Source organism: Scyliorhinus canicula, chromosome 2, assembly GCF_902713615.1.
Source record: "Scyliorhinus canicula chromosome 2, sScyCan1.1, whole genome shotgun sequence".
Lineage (NCBI taxonomy): Eukaryota > Metazoa > Chordata > Chondrichthyes > Carcharhiniformes > Scyliorhinidae > Scyliorhinus > Scyliorhinus canicula.
The window spans coordinates 280,446,408-280,455,845 of record NC_052147.1 but is presented as its reverse complement, the minus strand read 5'-3'; positions in this window follow the sequence as shown (position 1 = coordinate 280,455,845).

The window sequence follows — 9,438 nt, the reverse complement described above, 5'->3', positions numbered from 1 at the left end:
TCTCCCACTTGCTGCTCCGCTCCTTCTTGGCCCACCGAAGCACGCACTCCTGGTCAACGAACCGGTGGAACCGCACCAGCACCGCCCGCAGCGGCTCATTTGGCTTGGGCCTCCTAGCCAGAATTCTGTGGGCCCCCTCCAGCTCCAGGGGCCCCTGGAAGGACCCAACTCCCATCAGCGAGTTCAGCAAAACGACCACATAGGCCGCCAGGTCCGACCCCTCCAGCCCCTCCGTGAGGCCCAGGATCCGTAAATTTTTCCGCCTCGACCGGTTGTCCAGCTCCTCGAACCGCTCCTGCCACTTTTTATGGAGCACCTCGTGCATCTCCACCTTCCCCGCGACGGCCACGGCCTCATCCTCCCTTTCGGAGGCTTGCTGCTGCAGCTCCCGGATCGCGGCCCCCTGGGCTGTCTGAGTCTCCAGCAGATTATCGGTGGTAGCCTTCAGCGACTCCAGCAGCTCCACCTTAAGCTCCTGGAAGCAGCGCAGCAGAGTCTCCTGCTGCTCCTGCGCCCACTGCCTCCACTCCTCGAGGGCTCCGCCGGCCGCCATTTTGTTTCCCTTCCCCCGCTTTTCCAGAGGCGCTGCCACCGCTTTTCTGCTCACCCCACTCCTGGTCCGGACCATAGAACCCTGGGGATCTACTGCAGACCCCTTCCCACATCGGGAATCGTCGAAAAAGTTCCGTTGGGGGCCCTGAAAAGAGCCCCAAAGTCCGTTTCTAGCGGGAGCTACCGAACGTGCGGCTTAGCTCTGCATAGCCGCAACCGGAAGTCTACAATAGAGAGATTTAAACTTGGTAATTTGGTGCAGTGAGATAATTCGGTGCAGAGTGTGAGGAGGTGCTTTTTAACCCTGGTAAGTGACTGGTAAGTAGTCTCTCTTTTTCTTTTCATTGTCTAATTTATTTATTTTTATTTTGAAATTCTAGTTGTTTAAGTTTACCAAGGGTTTAAGACATGGCAGGAGATCCCAGACCCGTGTCATGCTCCTCGTGTGCGATGTGGGAGCTCAGGGACACGTCCACTGTCCCTGGCTCCTTCACGTGCAAGAAGTGTGTTCAGTTGCAGCTCTTGTTAGACCGCTTGACGGCTCTGGAGCTGCGGATGGACTCACTTTGGAGCATCCGCGATGCTGAGGAGGTCGTGGATAGCACGTTTAGCGAGTTGGTCACACCGCAGGTGAAGGTTACTGAGGGAGATAGAAAATGGGTGACCAAAAGAAAGAGCAAGAGTAGGAAGGCAGTGCAGGTGTCCCCTGCGGTCATCTCCCTGCAAAACAGATATACCGCTTTGGATACTGTTGAGGGAGATGGCTCACCAGGGGAAGGCAGCAGCAGCCAGGTTCATGGCACCGTGGCTGGCTCTGCTGCACAGCAGGGCAGGAAGAAAAATGGCAGGGCTATAGTGATAGGGGACTCGATCGTAAGGGGAATAGACAGGCGGTTCTGTGGACGCAATCGAGACTCCAGGATGGTATGTTGCCTCCCTGGTGCAAGGGTCAAGGATGTCTCGGAGCGGCTGCAGGACATTCTGGGGGGGGGGGAGGGTGAACAGCCAGCTGTCGTGGTGCACATAGGCACCAACGATATAGGTAAAAAACGGGATGAGGTCCTACAAGCGGAATTCAGGGAGTTAGGAGTTAAACTAAAAAGTAGGACCTCAAAGGTAGTAATCTCAGGATTGCTACCAGTGCCACGAGCTAGTCAGAGTAGGAATGTCAGGATAGATAGGATGAATGCGTGGCTCGAGAGATGGTGCAAGAGGGAGGGATTCAAATTCCTGGGGCATTGGGATCGGTTCTGGGGGAGGTGGGACCAGTACAAACCGGACGGTCTGCACTTGGGCAGGACTGGAACCGATGTCCTAGGGGGGGTGTTTTCTAGAGCTGTTGGGGAGGGTTTAAACTAATGTGGCAGGGGGATGGGAACCAATGCTGGAAGTTGGAAGGTAGTAAAACAGGGACAGAAACAAAAGGAAGTAAGGGGAAAAGTGCAAGGCAGAGAAGACATAGTCAGAAATCCATAAGGGCGACAGTACAAGGTACAGTGACTGAGGGGAGCACAGTGAATAGGCCCAGTAATAACAAAAGGAATAAAACTGGAGATGTTAAGATTCAAAACAGAGGTAAAAAAACCAACATAAGTGTACTTTACCTGAATGCTCGTAGTATTCGGAATAAAGTAAATGAGTTGGTGGCACAAATCATCGTAAATGACTATGATTTAGTGGCCATTACTGAAACATGGTTAAAGGATGGTCACGACTGGGAGTTAAATATCCGAGGGTATCAAACTATTCGGAAGGACAGAGTGGATGGTAAGGGAGGTGGTGTTGCTCTGTTATTTAAGGATGACATCCGGGCAATAGTAAGGGATGACATCGGTGCTATGGAGGATAAGGTTGAATCCATTTGGGTGGAAATCAGGAATAGTAAGGTGAAAAAGTCACTGATAGGAGTAGTCTATCGGCCACCAAATAGTAACGATATGGTGGGGCAGGCAATAAACAAAGAAATAACTGATGCATGTAGAAATGGTACAGCAGTTATCATGGGGGATTTTAATCTACATGTCAATTGGTTTAACCAGGTCGGTCAAGGCAACCGTGAGGAGGAGTTTATAGAATGTATCCGCGATAGTTTCCTAGAACAGTATGTAATGGAACCTACGAGGGAACAAGCGGTCCTAGATCTTGTCCTGTGTAATGAGACAGGATTGATTCATGATCTCATAGCTAGGGATCCTCTCGGAAGGAGCGATCACAATATGGTGGAATTTAAAATACAGATGGAGGGTGAGAAAGTAAAATCAAATACTAGTGTTTTGTGTTTAAACAAAGGAGATTACAAGGGGATGAGAGAAGAACTAGCTAAGGTAGACTGGGAGCTAAGACTTTATGGTGGAACAGTTGAGGAACAGTGGAGAACCTTCCAAGCGATTTTTCACAGTGCTCAGCAAAGGTTTATACCAACAAAAAGGAAGGACGGAAGAAAGAGGGAAAATCGACCGTGGATATCTAAGGAAATAAGGGAGAGTATCAAATTGAAGGAAAAAGCATATAAAGTGGCAAAGATTGCTGGGAGATTAGAGGGCTGGGAAATCTTTAGGGGGCAACAGAAAGCTACTAAAAAAGCTATAAAGAAGAGTAAGATAGAGTATGAGAGTAAACTTGCTCAGAATATAAAAACAGACAGTAAAAGTTTTTACAAATATATAAGACAAAAAAGAGTGGCTAAGGTAAATATTGGTCCTTTAGAGGATGAGAAGGGAGTTTTAATAATGGGAAATGAGGAAATGGCTGAGGAACTGAACAGGTTTTTTGGGTCGGTCTTCACAGTGGAAGACACAAATAACATGCCAGCGACTGATAGAAATGAGGCTATGACAGGTGAGGACCTTGAGAGGATTGTTATCACTAAGGAGGGAGTGATGGGCAAGCTAATGGGGCTAAAGGTAGACAAGTCTCCTGGCCCTGATGGAATGCATCCCAGAGTGCTAAAAGAGATGGCTAGGGAAATTGCAGATGCACTAGTGATAATTTACCGAAATTCACTAGACTCTGGGATGGTCCCGGTGGATTGGAAATTAGCAAACGTGACGCCACTGTTTAAAAAAGGAGGTAGGCAGAAAGCAGGAAATTATAGGCCAGTGAGTTTAACTTCGGTAATAGGGAAGATGCTGGAATCTATCATCAAGGAAGAAATTGCGAGGCATCTGGATAGAAATTGTCCCATTGGGCAGACGCAGCATGGGTTCGTTAAAGGCAGGTCATGCCTAACTAATTTAGTGGAATTTTTTGAGGACATTACCAGTGCAGTAGATAACGGGGAGCCGATGGATGTGGTATATCTGGATTTCCAGAAAGCCTTTGACAAGGTGCCACACAAAAGGTTGATGCATAAGATAAAGATGCATGGCATTAAGGGTAAAGTAGTAGCATGGATAGAAGATTGGTTAATTAATAGAAAGCAAAGAGTTGGGATAAATGGGTGTTTCTCTGGTTGGCAATCAGTAGCTAGTGGTGTCCCTCAGGGATCCGTGTTGGGCCCACAATTGTTCACAATTTACATTGATGATTTGGAGTTGGGGACCAAGGGCAATGTGTCCAAGTTTGCAGATGACACTAAGATGAGTGGTAAAGCGAAAAGTGCAGAGGATACTGGAAGTCTGCAGAGGGATTTGGATAGGTTAAGTGAATGGGCTCGGGTCTGGCAGATGGAATACAATGTTGATAAATGTGAGGTTATCCATTTTGGTAGGAATAACAGAAAACGGGATTATTATTTAAACGATAAAATATTAAAGCATGCCGCTGTTCAGAGAGACTTGGGTGTGCTAGTGCATGAGTCACAGAAGGTTGGTTTACAAGTGCAACAGGTGATTAAGAAGGCAAATGGAATTTTGTCCTTCATTGCTAGAGGGATGGAGTTTAAGACTAGGGAGGTTATGTTGCAACTGTATAAGGTGTTAGTGCGGCCACACCTGGAGTATTGTGTTCAGTTTTGGTCTCCTTACTTGAGAAAGGACGTACTGGCACTGGAGGGTGTGCAGAGGAGATTCACTAGGTTAATCCCAGAGCTGAAGGGGTTGGATTATGAGGAGAGGTTGAGTAGACTGGGACTGTACTCGTTGGAATTTAGAAGGATGAGGGGGGATCTTATAGAAACATTTAAAATTATGAAGGGAATAGATAGGATAGATGCGGGCAGGTTGTTTCCACTGGCGGGTGACAGCAGAACTAGGGGGCATAGCCTCAAAATAAGGGGAAGTAGATTTAGGACTGAGTTTAGGAGGAACTTCTTCACCCAAAGGGTTGTGAATCTATGGAATTCCTTGCCCAGTGAAGCAGTTGAGGCTCCTTCATTACATGTTTTTAAGGTAAAGATAGATAGTTTTTTGAAGAATAAAGGGATTAAGGGTTATGGTGTTCGGGCCGGAAAGTGGAGCTGAGTCCACAAAAGATCAGCCATGATCTAATTGAATGGCGGAGCAGGCTCGAGGGGCCAGATGGCCGACTCCTGCTCCTAGTTCTTATGTTCTTATGTTCTATGGCATTACCATCCCTGAATGAAATGAAAATCGCTTATTGTCACAAGTAAGCTTCAAATGAAGTTACTGTGAAAAGCCCCTAGTCGCCACATTCCGGTGCCTGTTCGGGGAGGCTGGTACGGGAATTGAACCATGCTGCTGGCCTGCCTTGGTCTGCTTTCAAAGCCAGCGATTTAGCCCTGTGCTAAACAGCCCCCACAATCAACATCCTGGGAGTTACCGTTGCTCAGAAACTGAACTGGACTAGTTTCATGAGAATGTCGCTTTAAGAAATGTTTGGCTGCTCATATTACTGCAGTGATGTCAAAGTGTGGCTGGGGCTGGGCGGTCTGTCAGCTTTTTACTTTTGTTTTAGGCTGTTTGCTGCAGGGTGTGTTTTAGTTTCATTTTCAGCGTTGGAGCGGAAGCCAGACAGAGCAGGTGCACTGTTGATCTCTCTGCCATGAAAAGACTATCTCTTGATCGTCTGGTGAATTCAGAATTATAAATGTTCTCAGTAGTGAATGTAAACCTGATGCGCTTCTGTTAAAAGGTGTTTCTTTTGTCTTCTGGATGTTGTTTGGGAAGTTATTAGGGAATACTTAGTGTTGTATTCTTTGGGGGCTGTATTTGAATTGATGGTTGCTAAGATGTTCACTGTATGTTTTAAAAAGGTGAACTTGAGTTCATAGAATAAACATTGTTTTGCTTTAAAAAATACTTTTCCATTTCTGCTGTACCACACCTGTAGAGTGGGTCATGTGCTCCCCATACCACAATCTATTAAAATTTGTGGGTCAGGTGAACTCCATGATACACTTTGGGGTTCTCTAAACCCTGACCCATAACATTAGCCACATTAATACTGTGGCTACCAGGGCAGGTCAAAGACTAGGAATCCTACGGCAGGTAACTCACCTCCTGACCCCCCCCCCCCTCCCCCCTCAAATCCTGTCCACCATCTACAAGGCACAAGTCAGGAGTGTAATGGAACACTCTCCACTTGCCTGGATGAGTGCAGCTCCAACAACACTCAAGAAGCTCAACACCTCCCAGACAAAGCAGCCCCACTTGATTGCTCCCCCTTCCACAAACATTCAATCCCTCCATCACCGATAAACAGTGGCAGCCGTGTGTACCATCTACAAGATGCACTGCAGTAACTCAACTAGGATCCTTAGACAGCATCTCCAAACCCACGACCATTACCATCTAGAAGGACAAGAGCAGCAGATACCTGGGAACCCCACCACCTCCAAGTCACTCACCACCCTGACTTGGAAATATATCGCTGTTCCTTCATGTCGCTGGACACTCCCTGGAACTCCCTCCCTAACAGCACAGTAGATGTACCTACATCTGAAGGACTGCAGCAGTTCAAGAAGGCAACTCACCACCATCTTCTGAAGGGCAACTAGGGATGGGCAATAAATGCTGGCCTAGCCAGCGACTATGAATGAATTTTAAAAACCTTCCTTGAAAAACCCAATCAAGTTCGTGAAACACGACCTCTCCTTCACAAAACCATGTTGCCTCTCGCTAATATGTCCACTTATTTCCAAGTGGGAGTAAACCGCCTCAAAGAATCCTCTCCAATAATTTCCCTACCACTGACGTAAGGCTCACTGGCCTGTAATTACCTGGATTATCCTTGCTACCCTTCTTAAACAAAGGAAAAACATTGGCTATTTTCCAATCTGCTGGGACCTCCCCTGTGGCCAGTGAGGATACAAAGATTTCCCTCAAGGCCCCAGCACTTCCTCGCTTTATATACAATATTCACTGTATATATTCAATGTGAGTCACACAGCCCGAGGCGGTTCTATGCAATTCCTCTCCTCTCAATTCATTCTGACGAAGAGGTCTGAGACAGTGACCTTCCCCCATCGCTCCTCTGCGGCGTCTGCCCCAAGCTTTAGTGTGTCCCTCAGCACCAGACCCTCTCAGAGGTCCAGAGAGGCCAGGGTCACTGAAAGCCTTTGAGCGCCCCCAGTCACAATAAAAAGATGAAGATCCATGAAAACAAAATAGGGCACCCAAAAAAAATAGTGAGACATAATTTGATTTTTAAAATTTAACAAATGATTTTTAGCCTTTTTCTGTGCAAACGTACTAATTATTGAGGAAATAATCTAGCTGTCGTGCGATATCACCGTTGGTGTGAAACATGGCGAGACCATTGTCCCGGGTGGCAAGGTGATAGTTTACCTGCTTCAAAGTGTGTCCCCCTCGCCGCTAACAAGGGGGAGCTGCTTTTAAACGCTCCCTCACTACTCACTCCCGGTCAACGCACAAGCATGGCGACGCCGATCTGGCCAGGCTTCTCGGTGCACTGGACGTAAGACAGGACACCCTGTTCACCCGAGGGGGTCGGAGGACCAGCATCCGAGCCAGCAATGCTGCCTGGGAGGCAGCGGCAGCGGCTGTCAGTGCAGGCAGCATGACCAGGAGGATCAGCGTCCAATGTCGGAAGAAGACAAACGACCTCCACTGGAGTTGCAAAGCTAAGTTACCCCCACCTGGCATCAATTCTGTCTGCCACCCCTCAAATTCCCAACCCCATCCCCCGCCATCCCCACAAATCACCGGCTGACACCTCGCACCCTCCCCACAACTGGTCTTCCTGCTTTTTCCTCATCATCCCCAGGCACCCACCAGCACAACCCCTTAATGCCTAGTTGCGGTGCAGTGGAAAAGCTGGAGCACGACATCCACATCTTGAGCGGTGGTGCCCAAGGCGTGGTTCACCATGCCTGAAGGCCTCGGCATCGTGTCCCAGACGCAGATGGACATTGCCGAGGCATCGCAGAATGTGGCCCAGTCACTGAGGGCTGTGTCCCAGACGCAGATGGACATTGCTGAGGCATCGCAGAATGTGGCCCAGTCACTGAGGGATGTGTCCCAGACGCAGATGGACATTGCCGAGGCATCGCAGAATGTGGCCCAGTCACTGAGGGATGTGTCCGAGACGCAGATGGACATTGCCGAGGCATCGCAGAATGTGGCCCAGTCACTGAGGGATGTGTCCGAGACGCAGATGGACATTGCCGAGGCATCGCAGAATGTGGCCCAGTCACTGAGGGATGTGTCCGAGACGCAGATGGACATTGCCGAGGCATCACAGAATGTGGCCCAGTCACTGAGGAGTACTGATGAGGGCGCCGACACCATGGTATAGACAATGGAGAGGCGCTAGATAGGCGTGGAGCTGGATAAAGCAGAGGCTCCTGGAGCTCACTCCAGCTGCCACTCTCTCCCATGGAGACCCCCAGGGCCCCACTGGCACCATCAGGGAGGAGGAAGCACTGGAGGCCAACCTGGGTGCCTGCCATCAGAGAGACGGCGGCCAAATCCCCCCCCCCCCTCCTGACACCGGCGCATCTCAAGGGCAGCGGGCAGAACAGGGTCCTTTCAACTCCAGCCCTCCAGAGGACGTCCGCCAAGGGCAGCAAAGGCCACAGGGCACGGAAAGCAGCAGGCTGCCTCGGCCCCTGATGTGCATCCTGGGTACACACCTAGATGTAGCAGCAGACCACAAAAGATAAAGAAGAGAGAGGATCATTGAGTTGGCACCGGCAGCCGGGAGGGGAGGGTGGGGGGGGGGGGGGGATCACTATCTGTAGCTCGGGGGAATGGAAATGTCCAATGTTCACAATTTAAAAATGTTACACCTGATAAATGTGACGCCTCTGTCACGTTAATCTTCCCAGTGGGCTGGCCAGCACCCCCACCCCCTTTTGCTCCCTCACCTCCCACCCTCTGGGCACAGTGGTCCAAGATTAAACGCCCCCAGTGCAGACGCCATTCAGAGGGTGGGTGTGACGCGCTGTCAGCAGAGAGTCAGGAGTCAGAGTTTCGTAGAACGTAGAAACTGAGGAGCACCAGAGCTCAGCTCACGAGTGATCATCACTCTCCTGCCTTGTATATTGACCCACTGACAGTGCCAACATACGCCCATCACCCTGGGGTGATGTTACACAGACCCTGGGAGGGTGGAACAGGGAAATCAGTGGCGGGAGGGGTGGGGGAGAAGGAGGGGAATGAGGGGGGAAGGAGGGGATTGGAGGGAGGAGGTGAGCCGATGGACAAAGCTTCGTCCTATGAGAAGCGGGTGAGGTTGGCAATGATGCTCAATGACAGCACGTGTGGCAACGTGAGCCTTGTTGTATCGGGTCTCCACCTTGGTCTCCAGCCTCCGCATTGGCGTCATCAGACAGGACCTCAGTGGGTACCCTTTATCCCCCAAGAGCCAACCCATCATCCAGGAGTGGGCCTTAAAGATGGTGGGGATCTCCAGTGTCCCAGGATCTAGCTGTCATGCACGCTCCCTGGGAAGAGTGCACACATGTGCATGATCTGGAGATGGTGGTCGCACACGAGTTGAACGTTCAGGTAATAGAACCCCTTC